Source organism: Magnolia sinica, chromosome 10 (genome assembly GCF_029962835.1).
Source record: "Magnolia sinica isolate HGM2019 chromosome 10, MsV1, whole genome shotgun sequence".
In the NCBI taxonomy this organism is placed as follows: Eukaryota; Viridiplantae; Streptophyta; class Magnoliopsida; order Magnoliales; family Magnoliaceae; genus Magnolia; species Magnolia sinica.
In genome coordinates this window covers 8,103,842-8,130,946 of record NC_080582.1, presented here as the reverse complement: position 1 = coordinate 8,130,946, position 27,105 = coordinate 8,103,842, and the positions used below count along the sequence as shown (strand labels likewise).

The 27,105-nt window shown below is 41.2% G+C and overlaps 1 pseudogene; it reads left to right on the top strand.

Annotated features, from left to right (window-relative positions):
- The first annotated feature begins 7,664 nt into the window (after positions 1-7,664).
- On the top strand, positions 7,665-9,124 carry LOC131217306 (pentatricopeptide repeat-containing protein At3g02490, mitochondrial-like; annotated as a pseudogene).
- Positions 9,125-27,105: the final 17,981 nt, after the last annotated feature.

The following is a 27,105-nucleotide window of genomic DNA, read 5'->3' as shown; positions in this document are numbered from 1 at the left end:
ATGAAGCTCTGGGTCGGGCCCACCGTGATGTTTGTTAGAAATCTACTCCGTCCATCTGGTTTTAGAGATCATTTTAGGACATGCAACCAAAATTTATTTGGATCCAAAACTTAAGTGGGTCACAATAGAGGGAAAATTGGGAAAAGAAATTCCTACCGTTGAAACCTTCCTGGGCACCACTTTCAGGTTTTTATGAAATCCAAACCGTTTAATAATGTGAATACCACTGAGATGAAGTGTAAAAAAGAAAAACAAATTAAAATATCTTGGTACAAATTTTTTATGGCCATTAGTTTGTTTCAACGGTGCTCACTAAATCTCCACTATTTCCAATCGTGTGGCCCACTTGAGATTTTTATATATCTCATTTCTGGTCGCATTACCTAAAATGATATCAAAAAGTGGATGGATGGGGTAGATTTCTCACAAAAATCGTAGTGGGCCCCACACCAACATCCTTGTGCAGGAACTTCATGTAGAAGGCTTTCGCAGGAAATCCGCGTCCGTTTTATGCCAACGGAAAGGGATGCGGTATGCCTAGTCACGTTGCCACCAGCCAGGTGGATAGTGGTCGGTGCTATGTGGACCCCACAATGATGTATGTGGTTTATCCAAGCCGTCCATACATTTTTAAAGATAATTTTAGTGCTTGATCCAAAAGTTGAGATATATATAAATCTCAGGTGGATCACACCATAGTAAAAGAGTAGTGATTGAATTTCCACCATTAAAAACCTCCTAGGGCTCACTGTAATGGTTATTTGACATCTAAGCTGTTGATTAGGTCATACGGACTTGGAAGAAGGGAAAAAAATATATCATCTTGATCCAAAACTTTTGTGGCCCCCAATAATAAGTTTTTAACGATGGGCGCGTTCAATCAACACTGTGCGGTCCACTTTAAATTTGGATCAACCTCATTTTCTGGCTCATACCATAAAATGATATGGAAAAATGATTGGACGGCATGGATGAATCACATACATCATGGTGGGTCCCCCTAGATTAAAGACTATAGCCATTGGCTAGTGGCGGGGGGAGTAGCTAGAGGTGGGCATGAAAAAGCCTAAAATTTTTAAAATAAAATTTATCGAAACACCTACAAGATAAAAACACCTAAAAATTAATTTACAATTTTGAAATTGAAAATAAAAAATAAATCCTAAAAACTAGCATTACCAATGACAACGGTCTAAACATTATCATCTCTTTTCAAAATAATAAGGTGAGCCACATAAAAATTCATGCTTAATAAGGTAATTAGGTTTGTGCCGGAACGCTCGAAGCAGACTCGGTTTGCCTGGAAACCCCATCACAAGCCTGGTGTCAAAGTTAGGTGGGCCACCATGATGTATTTATTTTATCCACTCCCACCAAATGTATTTATTTTATCTACGCCGTCTAAATTTTAGGGCTTGACACCAAAATTAAAACATGCTGAAAGCTCAAGTAGGTCGCACCATGGGAAAAAAAAAAAAAAAACAGCCAGATGTCCACCATTGAAACCTTTATAGGGCCAAGATGATGTTTGTCTGTCATCCAACCTGCTCATGAGGTCAAAAAATATCAGCTTGATCGAAAACTTATGTGGCCCTTAAGAAGCTTTCAACGGTACATATCAATCCCCACTATTTCTTGCGGTGTGTTCGACTTGAGCTTTAGATGTACATCAATTTTTATATTAATACATAAAATGATCTGGAACAATGGATGGACGGCGTGGATGAAATAAATACATTATGATGCCGCCCACAGAGCTTTGACATCACTAACTTATGCGGCCCTTAAGCGCTGACGCGGTTTGCCCAGTGACCCCAACACTAGCCAACTAGCGAGTGTCAATGCTCTGTGAACCCATCATGATGTATGTGTTTTCATCTATGCCGTCCATCCATTTTATTAGTTCATTTTAAAGTATGAGCCTAAAAATAAAAGAGATCCAAATCTTAGGTGTAACACACCATGGAAAATGGTGGGGATTGAATGCTTACTGGGATACAAGTTTTGAATCAAGCTGATATTTTTGCCTTCCCTTCATCCAAATATTATGCTAGGTTGGATGGCAAATAAATATTATAGTGGGCTTTAGAAAGTTTTAAACCATGTACTATCAATCACCTTTGTTTTCCGGTGGTGTGGTCCACCTGAGATTTAGATCTGCCACATTTTTGGGCATGTGGATAAAACACATACATCATTGCAAGCCCATAGAGCTTTGACACCAGCAGAAAAATGAGTGGACACCTTGGATACGACATATACATCAAGTAGGCCCCACAAAGCGCTCAATCCTTCAGGGACACAGTTTGGCTAGTGACCTGACACTTGTAAGCTAGTATCAAAGCTCTATGGGTTCTAGAATAACATATGTGTTTTATCCATATCCTTCGTCCATTTTGCCAAACCATTTTAAGGCATGAGACTTAAAAAAATCAGATCTAAAGCTCAAGCAAACTAAGCTGCAAGAAATAATAGTGATATTAATGCCCACTATTGAAATCCTTTATAGGGTCAGCCACCTGATGTTTACCTGCCATCCAAGCTGTTCAAAAAGTCACTCCAACTTGGAAGGGGAAGACACAAATGTTTACTTGCTGGAAAATTTTTGTGCCCCCGGTAAGATTTTAATGTTGGGCATTTAATCCCCAAGGTTTCTATGGTATAGTCCACATGAGTTTTGGATCTTCGGGCTAAAAAAATCGACAGCCAGGTAGGAATAGTACATATATTATCTTAGGCATGCTTATGCAGTAGGGCCGTAATGATTATATGTCTGAAAATACTATGGTATTTTGACCATCATGCATGAAAATTTTCAGAAAAGAAAAAATATTGTTTTACTTGCGACCAATGCTTGGTGGACACTGGAATTATAATCAACAGACTAAATGGTGTGAAGTTGAGACTTGTGGTGCCCACTTGGTTTGCATATAATGTCCAATCCATCTCACATATGAACCCAACATGGATTCACCATATTTTTAGTTGGTCTCATAATCATTATGTGGTGTATATGATGGACAGGTTGGATGTCAAATATATATCTGTGGGCCCCACAATTCTCAATGCACTACTTTTTAAAGAAAACTTAAACAAGGTGTATAGGTAAATTTTATTTATAAAAAGCCATTGCCCAATAAATTTGGTCTATAGAGGCGTTATCTGATAAATTTTGATTTTTATGGTAAATTTTCTTTTCTAAAATCTATAATCATAACTAATAAATAAAAAAATTATAGAAATTATATATATATATATATATATATAATAGAAATTCTCGAGCTCAAACGGTTTGGATTTTGAGCAATGCTTTTTAAGAGAAGAAATTACATCGCTTGTCTCATTTGCTTTTTTAAAAAACAAAAAAAATAAAAAAATCTCCTCCATTGTTTTTTCTTTAAAAGAAAGTGGAAAGTCAAAAGTTGTAGGCTCACATGGTATGTATCTCACATCAAATCTACCCGACACATGCTCAGTAACATTATTATTAGACGAACCAAAAATATGATAAATAAATTTATAAGGTGGGCCAAATCATTAAAAAAAAAAATGTACACCATTCAAAATATCTCGATTTATGAAGCCCATGTGATTATATGGTTGACATGATGTTTTGTTTGTGTTATTATCATGGTGCGGTACATACCTTTAATGGGTTGGATATTCAAGTCTTGAATTTCACTACTTTTTAAAGAAAAATAATTAAATGAGCACATTTTTTAAATTTCATCTCTCAACAAGCACCTCATGTAACTTCTATACGTAGGTAGGACTATCAATGGGCCAGGCTCAGTGCCTTGCAACATCATAATTTGAATAAGCCCAGCTTTAAACAGTTCAAAATCTAGGCCGAAGCCAACCCCAGCCTGCTGACAGCCCTATTCACATGACATCATTTGGTAAAATAGAGATTCATAAGGATTTTTTGGGTAAAAATCTAAAATAATAATAATAATAAAGAAATCATTTCAAAGAAAAAAAAAAACACATATATAATAAGTTGGGCCCATTGCCTATAGATCCAAGCTATTAATTTGATGGTTAAAGTAAATGGGAATCTCCTAAAGTATCCTTGACAGAATAATCATAGCCAATGATATAATTATCAACACAGAGAGTTCAAAAAAGAAGAAAAAGAAGATGATGACGATGATGATAGTCCGCGTTCAACTAAAAGAGCCCTTGAATTGGATGATTAAGATTTTCTATCTTGAGATACTATTGAACATCTCTTGTTTAACATCTACCATGAGCACCACCGGATTAATCATTTGATTCACTAAGGGGGTGTTTGTGTAATAGCCCACGCCCACACTATATGATATTTTTCGCTCTGGGCACAGCCCACACGGTTTTGTTCTTGGGATTTCCCTCAAAATGCCTCATACAGCATAGGGTGACAACTCCACATATAACCACCATTACTTCAGACAACTCTTCCGATGTAGAATAAGTTACGCTACAATTAAATGCAACAGTAGCTCACCCAGCGCGGTAGCTCACCCAGGCCCTCAGGCCCCGCCCACATCACGCCCGCCCACCTTGAAGCAGTGATTGGGGCGTCACATTATCCCCCACCAAGGGCAAAGCTGTCCTCGTCTCTGATACCATTTGTAACGGCCCGACCAACATTGTACGATATTGTCCGCTCTAGGTTCCACTAGAGCAGCACGGTTTTGTTCTCGAGGTTGTCCCCAAAAGGCCTCGAGAATCAAAATCGGCCTTGACAATCGACCTCGGCAATCGGAATCGACAATTGGAATCAGCTTCGACAATCGGAATCGAAATCGGCCTCGACAATCGGAATCGACAATCGGAATTAGAATCGGCCTCGTCAATCGGACTCAGCCTCTACAATCGAAATCGGGATCGGCCTCGACAATTGACCTCGACAATCGGAATCGGCCTCGACAATCGGCCTTGACAATTAGAATCGACCTCGACAATCAGAATTGGCCTCGATGATTGGAATTGGCCTCGATCGGAATCGGTCTCGACAATTGAAGTTGGCCTCGACAATCGGAATCGATAATGGGCCTCAACAATCGAAATCACCCTCAATGATCGGCCGAACAAGGCCAAGGGAAGGTCATAATGTGGCATTAAACCATCTGTCCATCAATGTGGACATTTAACCAACATTACTCCCAAGCAGTGGTCCATATAGAGCCAAACGTATTGTGGGCCCATGGCCTCATACAAGGGCCTCATACAAATCACCATGAGTCGTATCAATGGGCTGCACCAACGGGCCTCGTATACATCAAATGGGCTACAATACATGGGCTTAATACATATAACTATGGGCTGCATCACATGGGCTGAAAATACATCTCAATGGGCCTCATCATATAGGCCATAAACACATCACATCAGACCTTGCCCATGGGCCTCAAATACATCACAATGGGCCACAACCCATGGGCTTCAAATACATAATAGGTGGGCCCCACACATAAGCCTTAAATATATCACATGGGCCTCATATACAAATCAGATTGGGGTGGCCCTGCACATTCCAAATGAGCTCCATTAGATGGACGATTTGGATCAAACACGTACATTACGTGGGAGCCATGTGGATAGACGATATGAATATACAGCACATATATTAAGGTCGCCCCACGTCCCACAAGCTGGACAGAGTGGATACAACATCTTCATCAAGGTGGGCCCCACGTCCCACGCCAGAAATGGATGGATGGCGTGAGAGTAAAACACATAGATCATAGGTAGGCTCCATTGTCTAGACGGCGTGAGAGTAAAACACATAGATCATAGGTATGCTCCCACCTTCCACCGTCCAAGGGTCTGGACGGTGGAGCCTACCTATGAGCTAGTTTGTTTTTTTACTTCATCTGGGTCTTTATGACCTAATCAACAGATTTGATGTCAAATAAAAAGTACAATGGGCGTTAGGAGGATTTAAATGATGGATATCCAATCACTATTGTTTTCCTGTGGTGTGGTCCACCTGAGATTTATATCCCTCTCGTTTTTGAGATAAAGCCCTAAAATTATCTTTAAAAATGGATGAACGAAATGGATGAAATACATACATTATGGTGGGGTCCACAGAGCACCGACCACCATCCGCGGGGCTGGTGCCAATCCATTTCCATCACTGACGGCCCCAATGCCACATGACCAACTTATGTGGGTCCCACCATGATGTATTTTTTGTATCCACACCGTCTATACATTTGAAGTGATCATTTTATGGCATGAGCCAAAAAATGGGTCAGATCCAGAGATCGAGTGGACCCCACCATAGAAAACAGTGGAGAGAGTGACTCCTTAAAGGTGGGCCCTTAAAATTCCTAAATTTAGGGATCAACCCCTTAAATTAGATGGGAAAACGGATGGAAGGCATGGATAGACCACATACATTAAAGGTGGGCCTAACTGAGTTTACTGAGTACGATAAGAGTGTACTCTGTAACCCACCGCACGCGATCCAAACCCCTTTTCACCCCATCTGCACTCTTCTTCTTCATTTTTCCTCTTCTTCACGCACGCATGAGGTTCCGACAATCACGGCGGTGACGATTCTCGTTCCGGCCTGATTTCTTGCCGGAATCTCCGAGAAATCCCTACATATACTCTCCAATCAGTGATGGAGGAGGGAAATTGAAGAAAATTGTGAGAAAATTCAAAAAAATCGTACTTACCTGTCGAATGGCCCACCTCCGATCACCAATCTTTGCGGGTACTTTTCGATTTTATTTATTTATTTTTTTTTCTAATTCAATTTTTTTAATTCTTCACCTATATGCATGGCTATTTATGGACGGATGTGGGTTGTTGGCTATAGTGGGACCCGTGAGTCCTCTGCAAAGCGTCCGTGAGTGTGCGATATCGATGATATATCGTGCGATATCTGAATTTTGACATTTTTGGTATCTACTGGGCGTTAAGAATCTTGTACGGCCTCCTATCAGGCTAATTAGTATGTAGTCATCAAACGAACTAGATCCAGCCACCTTGGAGATGAGGGACATGAACTAAGCACCGAGACCCTTTGACAATCTGCCCCTGCTGTGGAATTCCTGGATGAATTGGAGGACGTCCTGGTGGATAACGTCCCAAAATGATTGAAAGAAAATAATCAGGAATCCATCGGGGCCAGAGGATTTGTCTCCTCCCAGAGGGTGAACAGCCATCTTGACTTCTTCTGAGAAATGGGATTCAAGGAACTCAACTTTAACAGTTTCAGTGTTGAACTGGATGTTGTCGAGAAGTGGTCTGGCTCGAATATCAGAGGTCAGGAGAGCTTTGAAATGGTTGATGGCAAGGTCTGCTATCACCTGTTTGTCTTCGATGCATTCTCCCTTATCAGTAACGCTGAATATGGCCTTGGACCGGAAGTGCATATTGGCGATATTGTGAAAATATTTGGTATTTTTATCGCCTTCTGCTACCCGTTTGGCTCTGGATTTAGTTTTCCAGGAAGCTTCGTCTTCTAGAGCTCTGGCCGATAGAGTCTGAATGAATTGGATTCGCCTGGTCAGAAGATCAGTCGATGGAAGCTTGCCTTCGGCCTCTGAATCTATACATTGGAGTTCTGATAACAGCGAGTCTGATTCAGACACTCTATCACGGAATTCCTCCTGAAACCACTTCTTAAGCTTAAGCTTGAGTAGTTTGAGTTTGCAAATGAGCCTATGGCCTGCGAATCCTTCCACCTGAAAGCTCGACCACCAATCTGCTATCTTTGGGCTGAGACCTATTTTAAGCCAAGAGGAGTTGAATCTGAATGGTTTCAGCCCCCAAAAGCAAAGTTGGAAGATTTGGGTACTGGTTTATCCAATGATTTGATTTCAACGGTCTTGGAACGGATTGAGATTTATCCGTCAAAGGCTTTGATGTTTTTCAGATGGGCTGAAGAAAACCCGTCTTTCAAACACAATGCTAAGACCTACAATTCGATAGCGAGAGAAGTAGTATTGATGACTTTTGGGTCATCGTTAATGAGATGAAGGATGCAGGGTATGAAATGGAGATGCCGACATATGTTAAGGTTTTGGGTCGGTTCTTTAAGAGGAAAATGTTGAAGGATGCTGTGGATTTGTATGAGTACATGCCGGGCTGTTCGGATAAGCCACCTGCTCAACATTGCATGTTTCTTTTACGGAAAATCGTGGCTGGTGAAAACCCGGATATGGATTTATTTTCAGGGGTTATGAGGGTTTTCACAGACGGGGAATGTCTTGACCAGGACTATTTTTGATGGGGTTCTAAAGTCATTGACGGGGGCTGGTAAATTGGTGGAGTGCGATAAGATCTTGAAGGCAATGGAAGATGGTGGGTTTGTGGCGAATAGTGCTGTGTATAGTCAGGTTGTTCTTGGGCTCTGTAAGGCTGGGAAATTGGATGAAGCATGTGAGTTCTTGGAGGAGAGAGAAGCAGCAGGACATGATCCTGATTTGAAGGCATGGGCATCTTTGATTCAAGGGTTGTGTAGCTGGAGAAATAGATAAAGCGGCTTCTCGTTTTAGAAAGATGGTTGAAAGGAAGGGTGCAGTGCATGCGGGTGTTGCTTTTGAAGTGTTGGTGAATGGGTTTTGTCTCAAAAATGGAGAGGCAGATGCATGCAAGCTTCTTATCGAGATGGTTAACAGAAACCAGTTGGCGGCCTTGGCATGTTACCTACAAGATGTTGGTGGAGAAGTTATTGGCCCAAAAGAGCCTTAAAGAAGCTTTTAGCCTTCTTGGGTTGATGAAAAGTCATGGGTTTCCGCCGTACATAGATCCGTTTATCAGCTATATTTCCAAATCTGGGTCTGGGGATGATGCTGTGAGTTTTCTGAAAGCAATGTCAGCGAAGAGGTTCCCATCTACATCGGTGTTTGTCCGTATGTTTGAAGAGTTTTTCAAGGCAGGAAGGCATAATGCAGCGCATGATTTCCTTTCTAAGTCTCCGGGCTATATCCGTGGCCATGCTGATGTTTTCAATCTCTTTTGTTCTATGAAGACTGAAGAGGCTGCTGCTGCTGCCAGTGTTGCTTAGCTTGTTTACACCATGAATTCTTTTGTTGTGTATTCCAAGAGGAATTGAATCACCATCTTCTGATTTGAGGTGACTGATGCTGAGTAACCACGCCTAATAGAAGATCATTTTGGGTCTCAGTTACATGAAGATATATAGAAGCCTCTCTAGTCGCTAGAGTTCAATTCCAGCAGTTTTTCAGGTATGTGCATTGTTCTCAATGCTGACTTTAAAGGGATAGATTCAGAAAATGTGAGCAATTTTGTTGAATGCTTCAGTAAAATTCATATTCTCAGATTTTCCATCGTACGACCAATTTTGAAGTGCCTAATTGTTTATTTGAGTATCTAGATCTTTTTAACTGAGCTGTGTTTCAGTATGCTATTCACAGTAATGTGTTTGAATGTTACAGGTAGCTATGCTAATGAGACTCATACAAGTGAGGTTATGGAGTTCCTCCGCACATGTGCCTACATGTCACACGAGAGAGATTTTTTGGCCAATTCATCTGTTGGGGAGCACTTTGAACCTGCCCTGGCCCAAAGAACATTTCAACCCACTTATCAGGTGGGACACTTGTATCAGAAACTTGGGCAACTAAAAAAATATGACTAAAAGTTTACATTTTAGGCGTACTTATGTCCCACCAAATGAGTGGATCAGTCTGACTATTGGATTGGCGCACAGTCATGGTAGCTCCACCTGATGAATGGTCTTGATCTCTTACATATTGAGGACTCTTATCCATCGAACTCATGTGCATCCTATTTGCATGTTTGTTGTGTTAGAGATAATATGGTTTTGTAAGGAAGTCAGGGCATTCTATTGCTGAAGCATATGCTCAGTCAGTTGATATTAGCTTGGTCTGTCCTCTTGCCATTTTATCTGTTCCTTGTGCTGCTAGATGATTTTGGAAAAGATTCTTGAGGTATTCAGTCATTCACAGCAAGATCACAGACTGACTTTCGGCAGTATGTAGGCTGATCGCTTACCTTACTGGTAAAGCAGCCTATTTGGCCCTGATGCAAGAGGCTTCAGACGTGGATCCTTACTCTTGCTCGGGTGGTAGACTCTTAGGAGTTTCAACACCCGGTCAAGGGTTCAAGTATCCATAGGTGGTGAAATCCCACTGGCGTGAGTGTGTGGGGGTGCGTGTGTAAAATTAAAAAAAAGAAAAAAAAAAAAGAGGCTTCAGACGCCGAGTTTTGTGGTAATGAGTATGCTGGAAATGCTAACTGCAGGTTATGTTTGCGACTGATTGCCGTGTCACCTGATGCTGTTGTAGGGTGATTTGGCTGTGATGTATTAGGGATCCAGGGAGGCTGATGATTTTATAGGCCTGATATTTTGCTCATTCCATCATGGTGGGGCTCACGTAATGCAGGGGTGGATGGAATATAAAGAGCATTGGTAGGCCAACCGACCTCAAAAAACAATGGACAACCATCCGATAGCCTCCCAATTCATATGGTGGGCGTCCAACTTTCATGGTGGCTTGGATGATTGTAACATAACCCAGATCCAATGGCTAGTCTTGACGTACACTCTGACAATTCCTATGGAAGTGTGATACATATCCCACGGCTAAAAATAAATACATAAATAAATGAGACCAACAGAAGAGGACTTCAGTTTGCTTATGTCTCTCCAGCTTGCTTCGCCTCATGGGCCCCACATTGCGAGGATGCTCCAATGATCAAAACCATCCATATTCAGAGCGTCAATAAGGCGAAACGTGTTAGCGAGCCAGGTTTGAATTGTGCAAGAGGAACTCAAAAGAGTAAGTATCCCACCGATGCTGCAGTTTGATAAGTGTTTCAGTCATCCTTGACACTTTGGTTGGCAGTTATTATGGTTTCACCAACCTTCTCTGATGAAGGCAATGTATTTTCAGGACCAACTTGGAGACTTTCTGCATAAATCCCAGCCTTGATATGTATTGTGAACCGTTGATGCTGTAGCCAGTTGCATCAGCTGCAAGTTGAGATATGCTGGTGAAATTGTCTGACCCACTGGTGGCCACTGCAAAATCTGCACTTGGGAAATCACCTCATGTCGCTTTACAGAGATCAAGGTAGTGTGGAGAAGTGAGGCTTTACACTGATCAAGGTAGTGTGGAGAAGAAGCTGGATTTGTAAAACGGCATGATGGAGAGAAAATTCACAACTTGCTCATGAGCTATGATGCAGATGAGGACTCTTTATAACGTAGTTGTGTGTTGAGCCTGGGAATGGTTTGATGCAGTCCACCCCACTGAAACAAGGTATTTGGTATATTAATGAGATGATTAATCACCTACAGTTGGCTATGCCTGTATAGATAGTTGGTCTTTGATTTATTTCAAAGATATAGCCTGCTTGATGAATGGACCTGCTTGATTTTTGCCCCAAGTTTTCTTCAGGTGGAGCCCTTTTTGGATGGTTCAGATAACCCTTTAGAGGCGATCTTCACAAGGAGAGAGTGGTGATTCAAGGGATTATGTATAGCTTTAGGCACCATGTTGGATGGTACACATGTTAGAGATTTGGGCAATTCATTAGGTAGGTGTGCTGTCTGGGTCCTTACTCTTGCTCGGGTGGTAGACTCTCAGGAGTTTCAACTCCCGGTCAAGGGTTCGAGTACCCATAGGTGGTGAAATTCCACTAGTGTGAGTGTGTGGGGTGTGTGTGCGTGTGTTAAAAAAAAAAAGAAAAAAAAGAAAAGAAAAGAAAAGAAAAAAAAGGTAGGTGTGCTGTCAAAATAGGTGTGCTGTCAAAATACCATATGAAAAATGAATTAGCACAGTTAATGAAATGTGGGTCCTATGATTTGATAATCCAAACCATTGGTTTGCTGTGCCCCACTATGATCTGTGGGTGGTCATGGTATGTTTCAGAGCATTGGAGAAATTTTGAATTGAGAATGCTGATGCCATTCGCACAATGAGAGTGATGATTCATGAAAAAACAAATACATGTATTGTTTCCCTCCCGATCTAGCCCAACCCGAAATTGCTCAACCCAAACCCAGCCTGGTTTCAAATCGAAGTGGCCATGCTCTGTTGAAGCCCTACCCGCATTGTTCAACATAGACCCGAGCCTCCCTGGGCTCATAGGTATTTCTCTGGGTTAGGATTGTCAATGGTCCAGGTTAGGGGTAGGCCAACTCTGTCCAAGCCCATCCTGCATTATTCAATGTTAACCCCGGGGGCCAGGTTAGGCCTGGGTCAAGCTCCAAGCCCCGCTGGCATTGTTCAACATAGACCCGAGCCCATGATGAGCCAAATAGTCCAGCCCTAGCTCTGCCTGAAATGTTTATGCTGGGCGAAGCCTGAGATCGAGGGTTGTACCATTTTAAGCCTGAGCCCGGTACTTGGGCCTAATACTCCAGCCCAAGCACGACAGAGGCAGGCCATGCCTGAAAGACTGATGGGCTATATATATATATATCAACATCGCAGAATGAACTTGGAGAAGTCCGGTGGGTGGAAGAAGAGAGTTCGGCGGGTTGAAGAAGAGAGTTCGTGATGGACGCCTGCCAAGTGATAGGGAAAGTGCTGGCAATTTCTAATGGAACTCTCAGCTGCTCAGCACAGTCACAGTAGGGTGGTATGAATAAAGATCTTGGGTGGTATGAATAAAGAACCTGAGCTCGAGCAGTCTCGAGGGGAGAGCCTCCTTCATAGCTCGACCCTCATTGCCCATGGATAAAGAAAGACCATTTCAATATAAAAAAACAACAAAAACTAGAGCAAACATATAATAACAGATGCGGAATTCCATGAAATCTGCTCCTAGCATATTTTGTTAGTCAAACGAACCTTCGATCCTTAGGGAATGAAGAATCACTCGCTTGTGACTTTCTGTTCCCCATTAGATTGAAAGTTGGATCGCAATGTGGCATCGTATGATAAAATCACGGCTGCTTTTAGCTCTGGCTTTTGGACAGACTCTTCTTTTGAAAGATGTCCCAATGGAATTCTCTTTCGTCTTTTTCAGCTAAGCACATCACTATAGGGCTATTTAAAAAACTAAAATGATGAAAGCCCCATCTAGTGAATTTTTAACTTTTAAATAAATGAATTTTCTCCATCATGAAAAAATAAAAAACTGCAGAGATTTCGAAAATATTATCACAACAATATCAATTAATTAAAATATTTTGATAATATCGCAAAAAATTCAAAAATATCAGCTATGTCTGTCACAATGATACTGGACACAATGAATAAATTGGATCTTGCACAAAAAAGGGTGAATGGGCTAGGCTTGGGTTGGGCTTGGTCTTTGGCCGGGCATTTTCATTTTGGGAAATGCTTGGGGCCCAAGTTTTACTTTTACCGATGGTTCTGAATTTTGTGATTGCTAGGAATTTGAATATAGGAGATTTGAGTGCCCGATATTGGTATTAGGACCGTTGCCTTCTGCAAATCACCTGAGGTTAAAGACCATGCAGTTTTATTTTGGCACCTGAAAAATGGATCCTTCTTTTTGTTAAGGCAATGCAATTTTATTAAAACCAAGGCAAGAGCTGTCTGGCAATGCTACAAAGCAAATGACTGACATGACTGAGCCTGAGCAATTACATCTATCTTAGCTTTTCTAAACACCTCATTCCACCAATAGATAATTATTGGAACATTTGTTAGTATGCTCTTCCCAAATGGAATATAAACCTACCAAGTTAGAAGCAAAATGGCTTACATGCAATGGATTCTTGGGTGGATGTTTCCATAATTCAAGGACGTGGAGCTAGAATAGCTGGGCAATAAACAAATGGCTTAAGCACCAAAGCCTAAGTAATTACATCCATCTTAGCCTTTAAACACTTCATTCCGGCTACAAGATAATTACTGAAATATTGTACTATTATGCTCTTTCCAAATAGACCATAAACCTGCAAGGTGGGCCAAACCCACGAGAAGCAAATGCCTTGCACGCAATAGATTCTTGGGTGGATGTTTCCATAATCCATAGGTACATAGAGCTGAAATAGCAAGGCAATAAGCAAATGACTTGAGCACCGAAGCCTAAGTAACTATATCCATCTTAGCCTTTCTAAACTCTTCATTCTGACTATGAAGTATTACTGAAACATTCTATTATTACGCTCTTTCCAAATAGACCATAAACCTGCAAGGTGGGCCAAACCCATTAGAAGCAAAATGACTTGCATACACGATGGATTCTTGGGTGGATGTTTCCATAATTCATAGGGACGTGGAGCTAGAATGACAACGCAATAAGCAAAGTAGCTTAAGCACCGAAGCCTAAGTAATTACATCCATCTTAGCCTTCAACCGCTTCAATCAGGCTACAAAGTAATTACTGAAACATTCTACTATTATGCTCTTTCCAAAATAGACCATAAACCTATGAGGCAGGCCAAACCCACTAGAACCAAATGACTTGCACACAATGGATTCTTGGGTGGATGTTTCCATAATTTATAGGGACGTGGAGCTAGAATGACAAGGCAATAAGCAAAATAGCTTAAGCGCCGAAGCCTAAGTAATTACATCCATCTTAGCCTTCAAACACTTCAATCGGGCTACAAAGTAATTACTGAAACATTCTACTATTATGCTCTTTCCAAAATAGACCATAAACCTATGAGGCAGGCCAAACCCACTAGAACCAAATGACTTGCACACAATGGATTCTTGGGTGGATGTTTCCATAATTCATAGGGACGTGGAGCTAGAATGACAAGGCAATAAGCAAAATAGCTTAAGCGCCGAAGCCTAAGTAATTACATCCATCTTAGCCTTCAAACACTTCAATCAGGCTACAAAGTAATTACTGAAATATTTTACTATTATGCTCTTTCCAAAATAGACCATAAAGCTACGAGGCAGGCCAAACCCACTAGAACCAAATGACTTGCACGCAATGGATTCTTGGGTTGATGTTTCCATAATCTATAGGGACATGGAATAGCACAGCAATAGGTAAAAGCACCAAACCCCAAGCAATTACATCTATCTTAACCTTCTTAAACACTTTATTCAGGCTACAAAGATAATTATTGAAACATTTACCATTATGCTCTCTCCAAATAGACCATAAACCTTCCAGTGAGACCATAAACGGCCAAACGCACTAGAACAAATGGCTCGCATGCTATGTATTCTCGGGTGGATGTTTGAGTAATCCACAGGGAAATGGAATTGGAATGGCATGCAACTTGCTCTATCAATTTGATGGCTGTTCGCTCCATTTCAAGCAAGCTTTGGTTGAATCTGGATATGTTTTTCATCTGGCGTATGAGCTATAAGTGGAATTTAGCCATTGGGACCTTCTATTTTCCTAGCTTGTAGCTTTGTTTCGGTGCCCATTTTTTCTCTCTTCGTTTATTTATCCTTGTCAATAAAATTATAGTACCCAACAAAAGGGAAAAAATTGCAAAAAAGCCAAATCTTACAAATATCATATGCATATTTTTGGGACCATAGTCCGTTCATCGGACTGTGGGCCCCACTTATATGAACTGATGATCCAAATAAATGATGCACGAATGCTACAACCTTATACAAGGAATATTGGAAGTCTTCAAAAAGGAAAACGGAAGAAAAGAAGAAAATATCTATGTAGGAAGAAGAAATGATCTCTCAACACACAAAGAAGAGAGAAAAAGACCTTCAGCCCACAAATAGACATGTTTAGGCCGTGAATTTTTTCGGATCTTCCACGGCCCATTGCATTTAGAGCCCCCACTTTTTATTAGGACCGACAATAGGTGGGACCGGATTTTGAACTATTCCGGCGGGCCAAATATTGATTATGCATGGCTGGATGCGGTCCATTGCCAACCCAAGGTGGTTAAAAGGGTTAGTGAACTTGTAAAGAGATTGAGAAACGTAGATGATTGAGAAGGAAATAAAGGCCACACAATGATGGCTTTTCCATGATCAATATTTAAGGATTTCAAATATAACAGCTTGTCTAAACTAACTGCTATATTTAAGGAAACAGAAAGATCCTCCTAAATACAATGAAACAGAATTCAAATAACAAATACAAAGTCAAAAACAAAACTTATTGAAAACAATATCAGATAAGATACGATGGCTCTATTATGCCCCCTCAAGATGGAACTCGAGAAGAGAGTCCAATCTTGGTCTTGAGAGTAAGAAATTGTGTCCTAGAAAGGGGCTTTGTCAGAGCATCAGCAAGTTGGTCTTTACTGGAAACATGAGCAACACGTAGACGACCCGATTGAACTTGATCACGAATAAAATGGAAGTCAATAGCTACATGCTTCATTTTCGAGTGGAAAACTGGGTTGGAACATAGAGAAGTGGCCCCAACGTTGTCACAGTAAATCACTGGGGAATGAGAAAGAGACACACCAAGTTCATCCAAGAGAGAGCAGACCCAGTTGAGTTCGGCAGCAGTGTTTGCAACAGACCGATACTCTGCTTCAGTGCTGGACCGAGAGACAGAACGCTGCTTCTTGGAACTCCAGGAAATCGGATTTTGACCAAGATAAACAATATTGCACTGGTGGAAGTGAAATCATCTTTGTTCCCAGCCCAATCGGCGTCAGAGAAGGCATGTAATTGAGCAGCAGGGAAGGCATGTGGAGAGTCACGGTAGAGAAGGATACCTTCATTAACTGAGCCACAAAGATAACGAAGAAGTCGCTTAACAAGAAGCCAATGATCTGTGGTAGGAGCATACATAAATTGGCAGACCTGATTCACAGCATAGGTAATATCAGGGCGAGTAAGTAGCAGATATTGCAAACTTCCAACTATGGCACGATATTCAGATGGATCACTCAGTGGAGAACCAGAGTGCAAAGTGATTGGTGGTGAAGTAGGAAGAGGTGTGAGAACAGGTTTTGCTTCCATCATTTTGGTACGAGCAAGAAGATCCAGTATGTAGCGCCTTTGAGAGAGCAACAGACCATGAGGATGTGAGATAACTTCCACACCTAAAAAATAAGAGAGCTGCCCAAGGTCCTTTAATGAAAACTGTTGAGATAATAGAGTCACAAATTGTTGAACAAAACCATCATTGTCACCCGTTATAATAATATCATCGACATAAACCAAGAGATAGATAAGGTGACCACCATGTTTGAGAATGAACAGAGAGGTATCAGCAAGGGAGTTCTGAAAACCCGAGGCTAGTAGAAATTTGCGAAGCTCAGTATACCAGGCACGTGGGGCTTGCTTCAGACCATAAATTGCTTTTCTTAGTTTGCAGACATAAGAGGGATTATCAGGATCAACAAAGCCTTGTGGTTGTGACATATAGACAGCTTCAGAAAGATAGCCTTGTAAGAAAGCATTGTTGATATCAAGCTGGCGGAGAGACCATTTACGACTAACAGCAAGACTGAGCACAAGGCGTACTGTAGTTGGCTTGACCACAGGGCTAAAAGTATCATGATAGTCAACACCAGGACGTTGATGAAACCCTTGAGCTACTAGGCGGGCCTTATACCTGTCAATGGAACCATCAGAGTGTCGTTTAATTCGAAAAATCCACTTACAACCAACGATATTGTAACTGGAAGCAAGAGGCACAAGCTCCCACGTTCCATTTCGAACAAGAGCGTCATATTCTTGAGACATGGCCCGACGCCATTTTTGATCCTTGAGGGCTTGGGTGGCAGTGGTGGGTTCTGTGTCCGTTGGTGGAGAAAGTTGAGTGGAAAGATTGAGCTTTTGAATAGGTTTGCGAATGTTATTTTTGGCTCTTGTGATCATTGTGTGGGTGTGAGTTGGTTGATGGGTAGAGGGAATGGAAGTGGTGATATGGAGAGGAGGTGGGTCGGATGAGGATGCAATGATGGTGGAATTAGGTGGCAAAGATTGGCTGTTTGTGACTGAGGGTAAGGATCCACTAGAATGTGTTGGTCCCACACACAAGGGCTGCCTATTAGGTTGCACGGCAAATGGGGTGACATCTGATGGCGAAGTTGCTGGTGAAGAAGCAGCTGCTGGCAAGGGCACATGAAGAGGTTGAGGAATCCAGGTAGACACCAGATCTGGTTGTGTAGGAGATGAAGGAGTGGATGCTTTTGAAAATGGAAACACTGACTCAACAAACTTAACATGCCTAGAGACATATGTTCTAGAGGTGGGTGGATGGAAACAAAGATAAGCACTTTGTGTTAGAGAGTAACCTAAAAAGACACATGGTTTGGAGCGAGCATCAAGTTTGTGTGAGGAATAGGGGCGAAGCCATGGGTAGCATAAACATCCAAAAATTCGAAGTTTTGAATAGTTTGGAGAAGTGCCAAAAATTTTTGCAAAAGGAGATGAAAGATCAAGTGTTGGGGTGGGCATTCTATTAATTAAATAAGTTGCAGTAGCAAACGCTTGAGGCCAAAAGGTTAAAGGTATGGAAGCATGGGTAAGAAGAGATAAGCCTGTTTCAACAATATGCCTATGTCTTCTCTCAGAATATCCATTATGTTCAGGAGTGTGTGGTGGGGTAGTGAGATGAGAGATGCCATTGATAGCAAGAAAGTTAGCTAAAGCTAAATATTCACCACCATTGTCTGAATAAAGTGTGCAAATTTTGAGTGTGAAGTGGTTTTCCACTATAGCTTTAAATCGGATAAAAACATCTTTAACCTCAGATTTATGCGTTAGTGGATAAAACCAGATGTATTTAGTGAAGTGATCTACAAAGATGACATAATATTTAAAACCATGATCTGATAAAACAGGGGAAGTCCATACATCTGAGAAGATGATTTGAAGAGGCCGAGAAGACACAATAGAAGAATTAGAAAAAGAAAGTTTGTGACTTTTATTGCACTGACATGCGTTACATAGAAAATCAGAAGTCAATGATGTGGAGGAGTTGATTTGACAATGAGAGAGAATGTGCTTTAAAATAGGAGAGGCTGGGTGACCTAGTCTATGATGCCACTGAGAAGAGGTTGTCTTGACACTGGAAAAAGCCAACAGAGGAGAGTGAATTGGAGTAGAGGATGGCCATTCATACACCCCATCTTTCGTTTTGCCCTTCAAGAGAGTTGCCCCCGTGCGAAGTTCCTTCACAATAAAAGAAGAAGATGAGAATTCAATGGACACATTATTGGAGAGACAAAATTGTGAGATGGAGATTAAATTTTTCTTCATTGTAGGAACACAGAGAACATTGTTTAATTGAAAAGAGGTGTTGGGAGTGTGAAGAGAGATTGAACCCGTGTGAGTGATGGGGAGGCCAGTGCCATCGCCGATCATGATATCATCTGAGCCTGTGTAAGGTGCATGAAGGGAGAGATTGGACAAGTCTGCTGTGACATGATGAGAAGCACCCGTGTCCAGTAACCATGTTGGATTGTTGGACGAAGTATTTGCAGCAAAATGGGCTCGAGGCTGCCATGGTGTTGGAGAATTTGTCGTTGGAGCACTTGCTATGGTGGATGGTGAATTAGGAACAAGGCGATAGGATGGGCACTTCTTGGCTGTATGTCCCTGAATTCCACAGATTTGGCAGTGACCAAGATAGGGACGAAGAGGCCGAGTGTTTCTACTGGAGTTTGGTCCAGTGTTGTATGCAGGGGTGTTATTGGTGTAGTTTGGCGACGGGCGCCAGCCCGTGTTGATGTTTCTGTTGTTGGATAGGTTGGAAGGACGCCAGCCATTGTTGGATCGATGTGCAGGATTTGCCGAAGCCGGAAAGTATGCAGGTGCAGACTTGGTTCCGGGTAAAGCTGCTTCATAATTCAGAAGTTTTTCATGAAGCTCGACAAAGGTGATCGGAGTGTTTCGAGCTTGGACGGCACGAACAAGTTCTTTATACTCATCCCCAAGCCCATCTAGGATTTTCTCCGTGAGATCATCTTCCTCCATTGGCGCTCCAAGAATTGCAAGCTCATCAGCACGAGCTTTCACTGTTTGCAGAAAATCTGTAACAATTTGAGAGCCTTTGGTTAGATTTTTCAGATGAGTTTTTACCTGCTTAATGCGTCCTCGTGACGGCTTAGCATACGTGTCTGCAAAAATCGTCCAAGCTGCTTTAGATGTTTGGGCGCTAGCAATGAAAGGAATGATAGTGGGAGAAAGAGATCCAACAAGAGCATTTAGGATTAATTGATCTTGTCGAACCCATAAGATGTGAGCAGGATTTGGTGTAGTGGTGGCGTTGGACGTAACAGTGGCTGCTGGACATGGTTTTGAACCATCTATGTATCCTAGGAGATCATATCCGATGAAGAGGGTTTGAAATTGAAGCTTCCAGGAAATGTAGTTGTTATTGGTGAGTTTTAGTGGGGCTTGAGCTGAGATATTGATGGTGATCAAGGTTTGATTTGGTTCGTTGGTGTTGTGAATTGTAGGTTGGGATGAATTTGTAGTCATGACGGGGGTGGCTTAGAGAGGAATAGAAAAAAAAAATAAACTGCTCTGATACCATAAAGAGATTGAGAAACGTAGATGATTGAGAAGGAAATAAAGGCCACACAATGATGGCTTTTCCATGATCAATATTTAAGGATTTCAAATATAACAGCTTGTCTAAACTAACTGCTATATTTAAGGAAACAGAAAGATCCTCCTAAATACAATGAAACAGAATTCAAATAACAAATACAAAGTCAAAAACAAAACTTATTGAAAACAATATCAGATAAGATACGATGGCTCTATTAATTGGTTGTGCCTATGTTGGGACTCAAAATCCAGCATATGTCCCCATCCACAAGGGGACCACAATGAACTAAAAAGGAGAGTTTAATACTGTGGAGTGTGATGGATGATGCACGGGCAGCTGGAAATTATAAAGAAATCACATACGTGACATACAAGTAATTTAAATTGAACTATCCAAATTATGGGTCTTAGTTTAGATATATCGCGAATTAAAATTTATGTTTGTTTGATTATTTTAGATATTGGATTGATGGAATATATTGGGCGGTTTGAAATGGAAAATATCCAAATGTTCATTTCAACAAACAATTGCGAGAATAGGAAGTTATAATTGCTCAGCCACCCCCACATAGGGAATTGATACCAAGACCTCGGTGTTGAAAAACGAGGTATCTGAATTTTGGACAATCTGCGGTGATGGGTTCTTCCATTTAGTTAGTTCTAAAATTAATGAAAGGGCTTCGAATGGTGATGGTGATTTCTCTAGAGGACAGGAGATTCCTACAGCCCTAAGCTATGTGGGGCCCACCATAATGTATGTGCTATAACCATGTTGTCCATCCATTTAGCCAGCTCATTTTAGGGCGTGAACCTAAAAATGGGAAGATTGAAAGCTCAAGTGGACCACACTATACGAAACAGTAGGAGATCGAACGCCAACTATTAAAAACTTCCTGGGGCCACAAAAGTTTTGGATCAAGGTGATATTTGTGTTTTCTCTTCGTTTAGGTTGGAATGACCTTTTGAATAGGTTAAATGCGAAATAAATATCATGGTAGGCCCTAGGAAAATTTCAACATGGTTGTTGTTGTCCATACTATATCCTTTGGTGTGCTCTACTTGAGCTTTAGATATGCCTCATTTTTGAACTCATGCCTACAATGAGCCGGCAAAAGGATGGATGATTTGAATAGGGTGGTACATCGAGTCGAACCGAGTCAAGCTAGCCTCAGCTCGACTTGGCTCGAATAGTGGCTGACCTTAGCTCGAACTCGGCTCGGCTCGGTCCTCGAACCTGACTAGCCAACTTGGCTCGGTTCAATCAGCAGCTCGGGCCAAGTTCAAGCCAAGATCGAGCCAAGTTCACAATTAAGGCATTTCCACAAGTAGAGTTGTACACGAGTCGACTGTTTTACAAACAGAGGCAATGGTTTTACAGGTATTTTGTCAAACACCTTCTAAGTAACATTAAAAAAAAAATAGAGAAAAAAGGTATTTGTTTCATGTACATACCTTCCTTGCCACCTTGCTACCAGCCAAGCCTTCCTTGCCACCTTACCACTAGCCAAACTTTCCTTGCCACCAACCACACCTTCCTTGCCACCAGCCACATTTTGTTGAGTCATTTTATCAAACAGTTGGTGAGCAACATCAATGGCAAAGTAACCGAGTCATCAAACTAGTACGATCCGAGTTCGATTCGAGTTGGATTCAATTCGAGTCGAGTCGAGTTGGGGCCTGCTCGAACTTGGCTCGAACTTTTTCGAGCTAAAAAAATCAACTCGACTCGGCTCGAATTCAGCTTCGAACCGAGTCGAATGAGCTTTTTCGAGTCGAGTCGAGCGAGCTAACCGAGCTAGCTTGGTTCATGTACACCCCTAGATTTGAAGATAACATATACATCATGATGGGCCCCACAGAGCTTTAGTGCTGGTGGCAATCTACATTATTTCTTCCCACTAATTTTATTAAAATTTGGCTTAGGATTGGAGTAAAGTGACAATTGAGCAATAGGTGAAGAAAGAATTATAAAAATACTCAAGGAACATTATGAAACTAAAAGTTAAAGTCATTACCAAAAAACTTCATAATATTATTGTACCTTATTTCTGACCGTTCCAGAAATAGCCAATCAAGAACATACATGTGTGATTGCAAGGAAAGAGACAACATGAGATAGATTTTTGAAGAAAGTTGAAGTGCATCTAAGAATCAGTCACTAGGAGCGATTGCAAGAATACGTCTATTGAAAGAACTGCATGATATTTGATAAAGATCAACCGCTTTTGGATTCTCGGCCACACTCAAAGTTTCCTCAAAGATCCGCCGCATACTGTCTCTTTCCTTGCAATGACACGTGTTCTTAACGTACAACACACAGGATATTATAGTTATCCTTGGGTCCAACGAATTATACGAAGAGAATAAATTCAATTAAATAACAAAACTCGTGTCTGGCATGAGAATCCCCCCTCCCCCTCCCACATGATAGGACAATCTTGTTAGGCAGGCGAGAGGTCGTACGAGCATGATGGTGGGCCACAAACACCAACTAATCTTGCTAGACAGGCAAGAGGTCATACAAGCATGATGGTAACCCACAAATGCCAACTAATATCTTGCTAGACAAGCCAAAGGTCATACAAGCATGATGGTGGGCCGCAAATGCCAACTTATCCTACTAGATGAGTGAGAGGTTATACAAGTATGATTGTGGGCCACAAACGCCAACTTATCCTACTAGATGAGTGAGAGGTCATACAAGCATGATGGTGGGCCACAAATGCTAGTTGGATATACAACTAGTGGGTGAGCAGTTATTTTCATATGTCACATATCATAGGTGGTCAAGTAGTGGGTGAGCAGTTATTTCATATGTCACATATCATAGGTGGTCAAGATCATTAGCTATTGGCGGGATAATTGCGGAATAATTGGAAACACCCCCCTTCTGCTATGAACAATTTCAATTACCCGCACATGTTTTATGGATTCACCAGACACTCACCTACACCCTCCTTTTAACACTGTTATCTATGAGGATTTGAATGTTTTACCGTTTTATATGCAACTAGTTATAGGCACATTGGCCTACTCTTGTGTATGTATCTCATCCAACTTGTACAATGTGGTCACTCTACCATAAAATTGGGACACTCCAAAAAATTAAGCTGATTCAACTATTAGTGACACTCCACCTAAATTTGGAGGTTTTTGGGTGGTTATATCATTTCATGTGGTGTGGCTCATTTGATTATTGAATTAGCTTGATTTGTTGGGTTCCAATATTTATGCTGAAAGTCTTGTTAGATGGGTTGGATGCCATTTATACATATGGTAGTAGAGGTGTACACGAGTCAAATTGAGTCGGGCTTGGCACAACTCGACTTGACTCGGCCACTAGCTGACCCCAACTTGAACTCGGCTCGGCTCGGTCCTCGAGCCTGACTGGCCAACTTGACTCGGTTCGGTCAATAGCTCAGGCTAGTTCGAGCCAAGTTCGAGCTAAGATTGAGCCTGTGCGGCATTTTTACAAACACATGGAATGCACTTTCAAGTTCTTACTGTATGCAAAACATCAGCAACTGTTTATAAGTATTTCATCAAACACCTTGATGGTATTTGTTTCATATACATACCTTACTTGCCACCAGTCAACACTAATTGAGTCATTTCATCAGAAATTTGGTGAGCAACATCGATATCAAAGTAACCGAGTCACCGAACTGGCTCGATCTAAGTTCGATTCGAGTTGGGGTTCGATCCGAGTCGAGTCGAGCTCGGGCAAACTCGAACTCGGTTCAAAATTCTTTTGAGCTCAAAAACTCAGCTCGACTCGGCTCGAACTCATTTTCGAACCGAGTCGAATCAAGCCTTTTCGAGTTGAGTTGAGCGAGCTAACGGAGCTAACTTGGTTCGTGTACAGCCCTATATGGTAGGCCTCACATAGAGCAAAATGAACTCCTGAAATGAAGGTTTTTTTTTTTTAAAATCTAACATAGGGGAGGTACTTGCAATAATCCGAAACAAAGAGAGGTGTATACATCACACACGCACGTGTGAGTTGAAATCTTAGAAGAATTAACACATTATAAATATGCCATAAAATATGAAATTGCCATTTAACATTAGGGCCAATACATTAATTAAATCTTTTCGTAAAATCTACAGGTCATTTCATTCCTCAGCCGACTTCGAAAATGACTATGACTGAGTATCAAGAAGCTTTGAAAAATGATGATGTCACCGTTTATCATGTATGCGGACTTTATCAGAAATCACTTTAATTGAATGATCTAACCAAATGAAAAAAAGGTTCAATACACAAAACCCAATAATCATAGACCATGACCGGTTATTAGGCAGGTTAGGTTTGTTGACCTGCAAGCCAGCCTAACCTATTGGTCCTAGGGCTATCAAATAGCTGGTCCTGTCTGAAATTCGGCCAAGTATGGCCTACTAAGTAAAACCCAGGGCCTGAGTCTAGCCTCACCCCTTTATGGGCCAAAATAAATAGGCTCGATCCATGGCTCGGGTCAAAGCCCAAGGCCACCATACTCTTTGGTTCAAGATCAAGAATGTTGGTTAGGTGTGCCTGATTATGCATGATATTGATAAAACTGCCCTTGAAACCTTAAACATGTTGTGCTGGGTTGGGTTGGACTGGGCCGATAGTGCAGCCCAAGCCCAGCCTGATTAATAAATGAACTTAAAGTCCGTTGTTGACAGCCAACCATGTCTTTTCAAGAGGAACTCATTTTTCATCAATTTTTTCTAGTGAATTTAAGATTTTCAAAATTGTTTATGTTGTCAATGTGTTAAATTTGTCAATAACAGAATCTGTCGATGCCATCCATAGACCACTCGATGCCATCGAGTAGATGTCGATGCCATCGACAAGTACTCATCCTATTAAAAAAATTCAAAAAATCCATATTGACTTGAACATTATAGTGTTGCTACTCAATGTCATTGAAGCAAGTTCGATGCCATTTGGGTTGGATTGGACTGGGCTGATAGTGCCGCACAAGCCTAACCTGCTTAATAAATGAGCTTACGTGTTAGACTAGCTTAGTATTTGAGACCTTGCTAGGCCTGTAATGAGTCGCGCCCAAAAGTCCAGCAGGCCAGTCGGGGTCATTGACAGCCTACCATGTCTTTTCGAGAGAAACCCAAGTTCCATTTTTCTTCAATTTTTTAATGAATTCCAGATTTTCAAAATCGATCATGCATCAGATGCAGGATCTTTAGAAATTCAAAGATCTTAAGTTCCTGATAATGACCCATTTCTACTGATGAACCGTTTTCAATTATAGGATCTGTCCCAGTTTTGTCATTGATTTCAAGCACAGAAAAAAAGGTAGTGTGTGGTTGTGATCTTGGCACTAAAATCATCTTCCAGGTTTTTCCATCAAAACTAAAATCATAGTTAGCAAGTTGTAGGAGATTCCTTTAATTCATCTGCTTAAGTTTTGAGAAAATGTCTTAAAATGATCTAGAAGAACGGATGGATGGCATGGATTTATAGTACATTCATCAAGGTGGGCCCCACAGTCAAGGTAACACCCACTAACGTGTTACCCACACGGGGCCCACCTTGATGAATGGGTTGTATATCTATGTTGTCCATCTGTTTTTTCATCTCATTTTAGGACTTGATCTAAAAAATTAAGCAAATTTAAGTCATGTGGACCACATCATTGGAAGCTGTGGTGATTGACAATTAAAAACTTATCATGGGCCATAAAAGTTTTGAATAAATTTGATATTTGCATTTCCCTTTCATCTAGGTTTGTTTGACCTTATCAACAGGTTACATGGAAAATAAACATTACAATGGGCCGAGGTGGGACCTAATTAGTTTTAAATGATGGGCAGTCAATCACTACTGTTTCCTGTGGTATGGTCCACTTAAGATTTGGATCTACTTAAATTTTGAGACCACATCGTAAAATAACCTGAAAGAACGGATGAACAACATGGATTTATAACACGTTCATCAAGGTGGGCCCCACGGTCAACACCCATTAATGTGTGGCTATGGGGGTAATACCTAATCCACACTTCTTTGAAAAGATGAGTCCATGGGATAGGCAGGCATGAATCATGATATTTTAAAACTTAGGTATGCCAAAACATAAAAAATAGATGAGACAAAACGACCACCACCTTTAGTTTTGTGTATCACCCGATCTATGGCATTTATATGCCATCGAATCATGCGACTCATTCATAGGATGAGCGATTTCCCAAAATCTCACAGCAATTCAAAACTTAGGTGAGCCATACGACATGAAATTAAGGGTACTAGGTACAATATTTTTGAGATAGCGTAAGGGAGTGTTGAAATCAAAGTCACGTGGACCTTTGTTTGTTGTAAGATTTAGATTAGGTACTACCCCGCCAAGACCAAGTTAGAGATGGACGGTCCGGATAGGGGCTCTGTGGGGCCCACGATGATGTATGTGTTTTATTCATGTTGCATATCCTTTTTGAAAAATCATTTTAGATGATGATCTGAAAAATGAGGCATCATATTTTCCTCATTTTTTAAGTGATAATCTCAAAAATAAGGCAGATAGAATACTTAAGTGGACCACATGCCTACTGATGAAAACCTCTTGGGCTTAATAGAAGTTCTGGATCAATGTGATATTTATGTTTTTAACTTCATTCAGGTCCATGTGACTTTTTGAATAGGTTGGATGGCAAATAAACATCACAGTAGGCTTTAAAAAGGTCCCAATGATAGGGTCATTTTCACCACCGCTTCCTATGGTGTGGTCCACCCAAGCCT